Genomic DNA, 9,910 nt, shown 5'->3' with positions numbered 1-9,910 from the left:
ATCCAAGATGGCTGTTCTGTGGTGCAGTAAACTAGGAGGAAGAGAGAAACTTTGGTGGAAGCAATAGGTACCGTATTTGCCGGCGTATAAGACGATTTTTTGGCCCTGAAAAATATGCCTCCAAGTGGGGGGTCGTCTTATACGCCAGGTACACTTCAGATAGACTGCCCATAGTGCTTGCCCCGTGCCATAGTGGCCTCCCGATGCCCGCCTACTTCATTCCACATACCTTTCAGGCATCAGCAGCGCTGCTGGGTGTATGCTTGGCTGTTATGCGATTTTGCTGTTATGCGATTTTACCACACTCGCAAAATCGCACACAGCCGACCATACACCCAGTATGATAGCGCAAAATCGCGAATCGCGATACCATACTGGGTGTATGGTCGGAAGAGGGGGTAGTCTTATACGGCGAGTATATAATAAACTCTGTATTTTGAGTGGAAATGTTAGGGGGTCGTCTTATACGCCCAGTCATCTTATATGCCGGCAAATACGGTAGTAACAATCAAAGGGGATAATCTCAGGGTGGAAGAAAAGAATGATGGCGAACAGGTTAGCCGAAGAGGTGTGGCCTGAAGTGTATGCTGGCAGCTGGCAGGAGACTTTTGTCTATCCGTAACCTGTTAGGCTCTTTTCCACACCTTCACCCCTCAACCCCAGCCTTTGTCTTCACCTTCCATATGTGATTCTTCTACTATGCTGGAACCTTGGCTGCAAATGATAGTGGCCAACACTAATGGCCAGTATTTAGGGCCAGGAGGTCCATCCAGCTTCTCTTGTCCAGCAGGGAGTGAGGTCTGTAAGAGAAAGTGAAGAGGGTGTTACTGGGAAGCTATGTCACAAGTGTAAAAACTTGAAACTCCCAGTGAATTTTCTCATAGAAACATTGTACAAAGTTTTATAGTGTTAATTAGCATAGGTGCATTTTGGTCTTACTAAATTATTAATATTAGCAAAACTATATGGTGGGTTAAACAGGAGTTTATGGCCTTTCCTAAAAACCTAACCACTGGGTATAAGACTATTTCTATGGTAAATGCTTTTAAAATCCCGACAAATAGGCTGACAAAAGAACTTTTGAATACAATGTATTTGTAAATTGAATTGGTCTGGCTGGGTTAGAGAGGCCCACCCTGCTTCTCGGCTTTAAGATCTGCCCCTGTACAAAGAAGGCAAAGTCTTTTATAGTGACAGACAAGCCACACACTCAGAGTTTAAATAAAGATAAAGATTGGCTCCTTGCAGGAGAGCCTGTCTGATTTAAGACAGGCCATATTTAATGAAATGTGGCATTAAATGGGCCTGCTTTAAATGAGGCAGTTTGTACAAAATTCTCTACTATTATCAGACCATCTGTGTTTACTTTTGTGTGAAAGTAAAAGTTTCAGTCTTATTTTGGGTTAAAAATGGCATTGCTCATTGTGATAAGGGGAATGAATATCACCAAGTAAAAAGTAAATCAAAATGGGGGTTTTATTTTTTACTGGCTGCCATTTTCAACGGAGGAAAAAAATAAATATACAGAGTCAAAAGAAAGGTAAAGAGAAGGTTGGTTGGCAGTTTAGTCATGTTTTATGTAATACTTGTTTTTCTTTTACATGAACACATTATACCATCCATCAGGACAAATTAATATGTCTTAGGCCTTTAAAAACTGTAAAAAAATAATTTTAATGGTTCCAATAACAGCTTCAGATGAATGCTGGAAAACAGATATTCCAAACTGTCAAATAGCATATGTATTACTTGGCTCTGTTATAACTGCAAGTAAATGCTGCTTTTGTATGAAGTTTCCCTGACTGCCAATGGAAGAACTGTAACACACTTATTGCGAACAAAATTGGAGTGGGAATGAGACAGGTTACAACAGAATGGTACCCAATTCCTTCTCACAAGTTAGACTGAATTAAAATAATAAATCATTAGGACAATAAAGCGTTCTTGGATAGAAGAAGGAATAATTTAATTAAAGAGATTTTAGAAAAAATGGCAGGTTCATACATATATCATTTATGACACAGAAATTTTATTTAAAAATATGGCTTATCATGTTGGAGAATAGATTTAGATCCCATGTAAATGTGTGTGTTAAATGGAAAACAAAAATCAGGCAAGCTTCAGAGGCGAATTGAGCTGCGGCATGGAAAGTGTTTACAGCAAATGCCAGTTCCTACTGCTGTTTACTGCAGGCAAAGGGCTTCAGGATGTGATCCTGTGTTTGAAAGGGGCGACTCCTGGCATTATTTTTTTACAGTTAATTGCTAATGTTTGTGAAGAGCACAGCATGTTGCAAAGCAGGACTGAGTAATCCATGGTGACCTTTCGTGCTATCAAAGCTTTATCAATTAGAAGCCCCTGATTGTAAATTCAGAGAACGCCCAGTGAGTGCCATCAAAGAAAGATTACACTTTGCTTCTTATGCAATCCTTTTTTTTTTTTTTTTTTGGCTCTTTTCCCTTCAAAACTGAACCCTCTCTAGGGTGCTGTTTCCAAATCCGCAAAGTGAAGCATATTCAAAATGCTTTCAAACTTCAAGGAGTCTTGTGGTTATTATAAGCAATAGTGGGAATTTCAGAAAAACAGTGGTTATATTTTCCTGATAAACGCCTTTTTTCTTGAGGCCCCTGTCATGGCTGGCTAACTTCCTGGCCACTTTCTTTCCGGTCTTCATTCTGTTGATGCTGGGCCTGGGTGACCTTTTGAAAACTTTGTTAAATGTTTCCAAACTGTAGATGGAAGCCCTTATTTTATTGTAGTCTTCATTGTGAGTCAGTCTTAATATATTTGCTCATTCTCATTCACTGATCTCCAGATAGGATTTTTTAGTTTTTATTCTCCTTCATGTTGCTGCAGCTTTTGACATTGTTTAATACCCTCTTCTTGAAATTCTCTGCTCTCATGTCTTCTATGACACTGTATTGTCAGGAATCCTCTTCTGTTTAGTTTGTCCTTTTTCTTTTTTTTTTAAACTGACTTGTCTTTTTTATATTCTCTAGTTTGGCTATTACCCAAGGCTAAGGCCTAAGCTTTCTTTTCCTCCTCTACTCTCTTGGCAAGCTCATCTACTCCCAACTAGTTTCCAAGCTCTAGGTCTACATTTCCAACTGCTGTTGAACATCTCTAATATCTCCATAAAAAACTTCCAAATTCAAACTCACGATCTTCCTCTCCCCAAATTCAGGATCCTAAGTTGTTACTTGAATTACTCCCTTAAGTTTCCACGCCAATTCACTCTAGGGATTACTGCTACTGAGTCCCCATGTCAGCATTAATTTGTAGTTTTTCTTCTCTCCAACTCCCTCCATCACAGGCTAGTCTGTAAGGCTGCATTTCTGGTTTGGTTGCTATCTGTAATTGCTGGGGAGTTTATGGACGGCCTATAGACTCGTATGTACTTATGATTCCATTTAGGTGATATTTTGGAAAAGGCAAAGCTAGTGACAACAGGTCCGTGGTTAATCTGGAGCCAGAGGAATGGGGAGAGGATTTACTGGGAAAAAAAAAAAAAAGAGGAACTTTTTGGGCTTATAGAAATGTCTTATATCTTTTTTTTTTCTTAAAAGATTTTATTGGGGAATTGGGGGAGGAAATAGCATTAGGGAATTGGGGAAGGGGAACAGACAAGTTGCTGTCCTTTTGTTCTTCAGTCTAGTTGTGGAGGACGTCGCTTCACTGGCCCATGTTGGTATTATCATTGCGCTCTTCCCGGGTGAGGCAGTTGCTTGCTGGCCACTGGACGGCCACTCATGGCCACTCATGGCAGCTAATGGCAGCTCACAGCAGCTCACGAAAGCTCGTGCCCGCTGCCAGCCAGCCCCACTGCAGCCTACGCCAACGCTGGCGACTCATGGAAGCCCAGCTCCAGGTCGAGCTGTTGTTCACCATCTTAGCTGTAGAGGGCAGTGTCATTGGCCCTCATGTGGGATCTGAACCGGGGCCCTGCTGCTCAGAGCTGGCGTCCCAAACCAATGCCTAACCAATGTGCCACTTGGCCTGCTCGAAATGTCCTATATCTTGATTGTGGTGGGTGTTAGCACAACTGATACATTTGTCAAAATGTATTAAATTATACACTTAAATTAGCCACTTTAGTTGTATGTAAATTATACCTCAATGAAGATCATTTTTTAAAAAATAAAGAAAAATGAAATGTGAGACATGATTAGATTGGGAGAAGTATAGGGTGCTCTAAGAGCACAATATGGGTCATGTCACAATCCAGAGGAGTCTGAGGAGGCTTTTCATGGGATGAGCCACTTCATCTCAGTGTGAGTAGGAATAGGCCAAGTACACAGGGCTAGGTTTCCACCTAGGAAAAGAAGAGGGCTCTACGGAGTCAGCGGAATATACAGGGGCTCAGAGGCAAGAGAAAGCAAGAGACTTTGGAGGTGTTGGCAAAGGAGGAAAGAAGAAAAATGACTATGGAGAAGTAGGCTGGGCAAGAGAAGGATTTTTAGTCATGTTAAGTTTGGACTTTATCCTAAGAGTGATTGAAGGGTTTTAAGGCCTTCTCATCATGGAGTTCCGTGATGTGATTTCTGTTTATAAGAATGTCTCTGGCTGCTGTGTGGAGAATGGGTTGGATGGAAAGACCTTCACTAAGAGGGCATCAGATGAACAGTGTCATGATTAGGGGAGTTGCTCAGGGAATGGAGAGAGGTGGGTAGGTTTTGGAAATATTTAGGAGGGAGAATTTCCTGCGAGAGTTCAAGGGAAAGGAGGAATCAAGTATGGCTTCTAGGTTTCTAGCTTGGGTAACTGGGTGTGTGGTGCTGCCATTCACTGAGGTAAAGAATAAAGGAGCAAGAAAAGTTTGGGGACAAGGTGATGACTTCAATATTTTACATGTTAGTTTTGAGGTGCCCTGGAGGCATTCATATTGTGTTAAGAGGCAGTTGGTTATATAGATCTGTTGCTTAGAAGACAGATCTAGGCTGTAGAAACATACAGAGGGTGCCAAAAAAATGTATACACATTTTGAGAAAGGAAAAACCATTAAAATTGTAATACACAATATATACCAACAACAAAAGATGAATACAAGTCATGTGTATACGTGTTTTTTTGTCACCCCTGGTATGTATGCATGTCATTTCCATGTAGTAATTGAAACTGTGGAATTGATAACTGAGGAGATGGATAAATAGGGTGAGGAAAGAAGAGGTCTACAGCAGAACCCCAAGAAATTCCAATACTTGAGGGAGAAGTAGAAGGAAAATTAGGAGAACATTGTATTATGGAAGCCCCTAAAAGGAGTGAATAGTCAACAATATGAAATGGAATTGCCTTATTGAAGAACATGATGGTTTTCAAGGTTCTTTTTTTTTCTTTTAGCTGAGCCATCCTGCCACCTGTTGGTAGCTCAGTGGCAGCGGCAGCTCAGCTCAGTCCAGGAATCGAACTGCTGTTGCTCAGAGCTTGCACTCTTGAGTGAGCTCTTAACCCACTAAGCCAGTCGGCCAGCCCTTGTTGTGGAATTTTTGAGAGGTGCTTTTACAGTTAAAGACGAATTACTGTTACACAACCATTAAAAAGGAAAAGAAAGTTAATGGTTCTATGGTGTGTGAAAAGACAGTGAATGTCCTACACAAATGGAAGAATTCAAGATTTTTCTATGATTTTGTTTCCTCCTTCCCCTCTTTGGATTTTCCTTCCCCATTAGAAACTTTAAGGATTTTAGAAATAAACATTGAAGTGCTTCCAGAAATCTGCTTATATACATTCTGGGTGGAGACGCTTACACCAGATATTCCCTTATTTACAACCTATGACCAAGAACATGCTTTTTGCAATGTTTGCTTAATAAATACTATCCACCTTAATTCCTTTTATCCCTTTGGTTTCTTTCATTCCCTAAATGGGTGTGACTAGCTTGAAGAGATCAATGGGAAAAGGTTTTTGATCCCCCTATCCAGAGCAAGAAGTGTTTGTTAAGTGGGCAGGAGGACCAGTTACTGATGGATAGAGAAGTTGTTTTTGACTATAAAGTTCCAGTTGCTTTCAAACTGATCTCACTACCATGGTCAGCTTTAGTTGTCCATGACAGAACAGTGGAACAAAAGCCTCCACTTTTCCAGATGTCATCTTTCCCTTCACTTTATTTCTAATTGCCTTCTTCTTAGAAAGGAAGCTCTAAAAGAACTAGAATTTTACATTAGAATTATCATTAAGGAGCAATAGGAGAATATTTTTATGGAACCAATTGAAGATCATGGTTACAAGAATTCAGATAGAACAGTCTGAAATGGCTGTAGGTACCTTCCTAAATAAATCTTGGTTCCAATCAACGGCAATTTCTGTTGTCATTACTCTGGTTCAGGTGGGAGAGGGGGAGAACTTCCAAGCTCTCTGTGCCAGTTATCAATTTATTATCTCTCAGCTCCACATTTACTTTTCAGCACCTGCTTAAGATAATGGATTAGACTCCTCACGCATTTTTCTGTTGCAGTGGACTCCATGTTAAGCTTTGTCAGTAGAGGTTACTGGAGGGACACGGTAGGAAGAGCCTCTCTTCTAGTTCCATGTGCTACATCTTGCTTTTTCTTGCTCCTGCTTCAGGGCCCATCAATGGCGTGTGCGCGCGCCATCTACTGGTCCTCTTCCCCAATGTGTCACAGAATATGTAGTCTCTTGACAACCTTGCAGGCCTGGCCTGGCCTGGCCTGGCCCCTGTGGCTTTGCTCCTCCCAAGGTGGACATTGATGTGTTCCAGGTCTCATGCTGCAACAGCACCCGGATTTCTTGTGCATCTGCCCCCAGCCTTACTTCACTCTAGCAGGTTGTTTCCTGTAACTGTGCCGCCATGGTTACCGGGTGCTCCAGGGCTCATTCTAGCAGTGGTGCCCTGATTCCTTGTGTGCCTGCCCACCAGGCTCAGCTCACCTGTTCCTTGGAGGGTTATCTGTTGCTGTGCAGTGACTATGGACCAGCTCTGGTCTGGCCAAACCAGCAAACATGTCCACTGTCCAGTGGGCTTTAACCTTGTTTTCTCCAATGAGATTTTTAACCCAGCTTTGGGGAGGAGGCCCTCCTTCCATATTTCTTTTTTTGTGTGTACTCTCCATCCACCATGATGTTCTCTTTAAAGTTCTCTTACATCTTTGTAGTTACTCCTCTATCATAGTTAAGTCATTTTTTAATGCTAAATTTCTCCTATTCAAATTACTGGGTGGTTTCTGTCTCTTGATTGCACCCAGACTGATACACCATCGTTTCCTTAATTGGATATATCTATCTATAACTATATCTATATCTATCTATATCTATATCTATATCTATATCTATATGTCTATGTCTATGTCTATGTCTATCTCTATCTCTATCTCTATCTCTATCTATCTGTCAGATAAGTCTTCCTATAGCTCAGCTCAGATTTAAAACACAAACCAAACCACCCCGCCCTGCCCCGCCCCGCCCCCAAACAAAAAAACAATAACCCGGAATGATTTGGCATTGCCTGGTATTCAAGAGCCTCCATGATCTGGCCTGCCTGCTTCCTAAAATAACCAAGTCAAGCAGCACAGTGTAGTATAGAAAGTCCAATCCTAGGTTTCACTTTTAGCTCTAACACTTATTACTAAGCAGGCAAAGCCATGTCCTTAGGTTCCTCTGAGGTTCAGTTGACTCATCTGGAAAATGACGATACTAATAGCTTCTGTGTCTACCTCACAGGATGTTGCAAAGTTAAATTAAATAATATATGTAAAAACTCTAAAGATACTGAATTTCTGTCTAAATGTAATATATGGCCATAAATGTAGTGCTTTTTACTTTTTTTTTTTAAAGCACTCCTATATGAAAAATGATGATTATTGTCAAGCGTTCATCTAGTTCTGGACTAGTAAAAGGGATTAAGAACTTACTGTTTTTTTAGAGCTTAAAATTATATCTTATTTTTATATTTTATGTTTTTAATTTGTTTCAGGCTGGGTGAAATACCACATTAAAAATATCTTGGCTTGATTATTTCTCCTTTCTTTGCCATCAAAAACAAAGTGATAGTTAAATTTGGGGGTAGGGTAGAACATTTGTCTTTTTCATCAGCTCATCCTGAGGGCTTCCATTCATCACTTGGGTAGACAGATAATTTCATATATATGTGTGAATTCATTAAAGTAGTACTCTTCCCCATGCGCTTCGGCTGTACATGGGCTAAAATATGCAGAAGTGCTTTGTAAACTGCAAAACAGAAGGAAATGAATTATTTTTAGAAAACAAACTGGAGAAGGAAAAGCATCAAAGCTGGTGGGAATTTAACCTATTCAAAATTCATATCCCTTGGGAAAGGTACTTCTATTGCATGATAATTTGATAAAGAGCTGTAGGGCCTTAAGTCTGTGATAAAAGATGAGGGACCCAACTGCTTGTGTAGAAAGAGACAGATTTCCCCAGCTGCTCATCGGGTTGGACTCATCTTTTTTGGGCATCAGACCAAAAAACATCCTGTGGATGTTTTCATCAGAAGATGGTTCTTCTGAATTCCTCATTAGCCTGGATATATAATGATGGAGGCAAAAAGCCAATTCCAGGAGCACCATGAACATAAAAAGGCATTTAAAATTTTATTTAAAACAAACAAACAAACTTCCTTTGGAAGGAAATATAGGGTTCCTTCTTTTGTAGCCTGAAGAGAAAGGTGAATTCAACAGAGGGTAAAAATGAAGAGAAGTAGCCATTCTAGTCTTGTTTAGACAAAACCTTTATTATCTAACCTTTCTATAGCTCTTTGTATTTTCCAAAGACCTTTACAAACGCATATAACAAGCCCCTGATCAAAGTAGGTTAGTATTCATCTTTCCATTTTCTACAATAGATGAGAAAAAAGAGTTCCAGAGAAGTGAGGTCACCTTCATAGGTCCCAGGGTGAGTCAAAAGTAGAATGAGGTTTCGAACCTGACACAGCGTTCTTGGCTTAATTACTCTGCAACATGTTATTTCCTGTCTTGACTAAAGCTCTACAAATTGGTTAAAAAGAATTCTTAATCTAAGAAGCCAAGTCTAGAATTCTAAATAGAGGATACTCTGTGGGGAGGCTTGAGGTTTTATTAAAACTGAGATTTCCTTTGGGTTTAGAGGCTGTGGAGAAGAGCTGATGTGGTTCATAGACTTCAGAGAAGGAAGTCGTGACTTCAGAGGACGTGCTCCTACAGTTCTCCTGGGGATCATGGTTGTGTGTCTCTTTATAGAAGAAATCTGCAAGTGATGTTTGTAGGACTGGCATCTAAGAAAGTAGTTTAGCTCAGCTGTTGAGATTTGTGTCCAGTTCTCAGGTACCCAGTTAGCTCTTCATGTATTTGAATTCCTTTTCCTCAGAGGAGAACCTGGTCAGTCTCCAATTCTTGAAAATCTAATTCAGGTTATATATATATTTTTGCAATGTAAATCTATTTCATATTTGATGTAAGATCGCTGACTAAGTAGATTGCCAAATACCCTATAGGCACCTCAATAAATATTTATTAATGTTAATTATGAGAATGATCTTTCTCAATATTTACATTTGAAATATGTGCTCTACCAATACTGCAACAGGGAAAACTTCCAGGATAATTACGTTTTGCATTTATACCCAGTGATTTTTTTCCTAGCATCTAAAATTTTCGTATAGACATGACTATTGTATTTTTTTTTTTAAGATTTTTTTTTTAATTGGGGAATTGGGGGGATGGGAACAGCGCTGGGGAATTGGGGAAGGGGAACAGACAAGTTGCTGTCGTTTTGTTCTTCAGTCTAGTTGTGGAGGACGTTGCTTCACTGGCCCAAGTTGGCACCATCATAGCGCTCTTCCGGGGTGAGGCAGATCAGTGCCAGCTTCTGGACGGCCGCTCACAGCGGCTGCTGGCCGCTCACTCTGGCTGCTGGCTACACACGGTAGCCCATGGCAACCCACTGCCACGGGGGCTGCAGC

This window comes from Hipposideros armiger, unplaced genomic scaffold (genome assembly GCF_001890085.2).
Source record: "Hipposideros armiger isolate ML-2016 unplaced genomic scaffold, ASM189008v1 scaffold_465, whole genome shotgun sequence".
NCBI classification, from domain to species: Eukaryota; Metazoa; Chordata; class Mammalia; order Chiroptera; family Hipposideridae; genus Hipposideros; species Hipposideros armiger.
Note: the sequence above shows the minus strand (reverse complement) of the source record.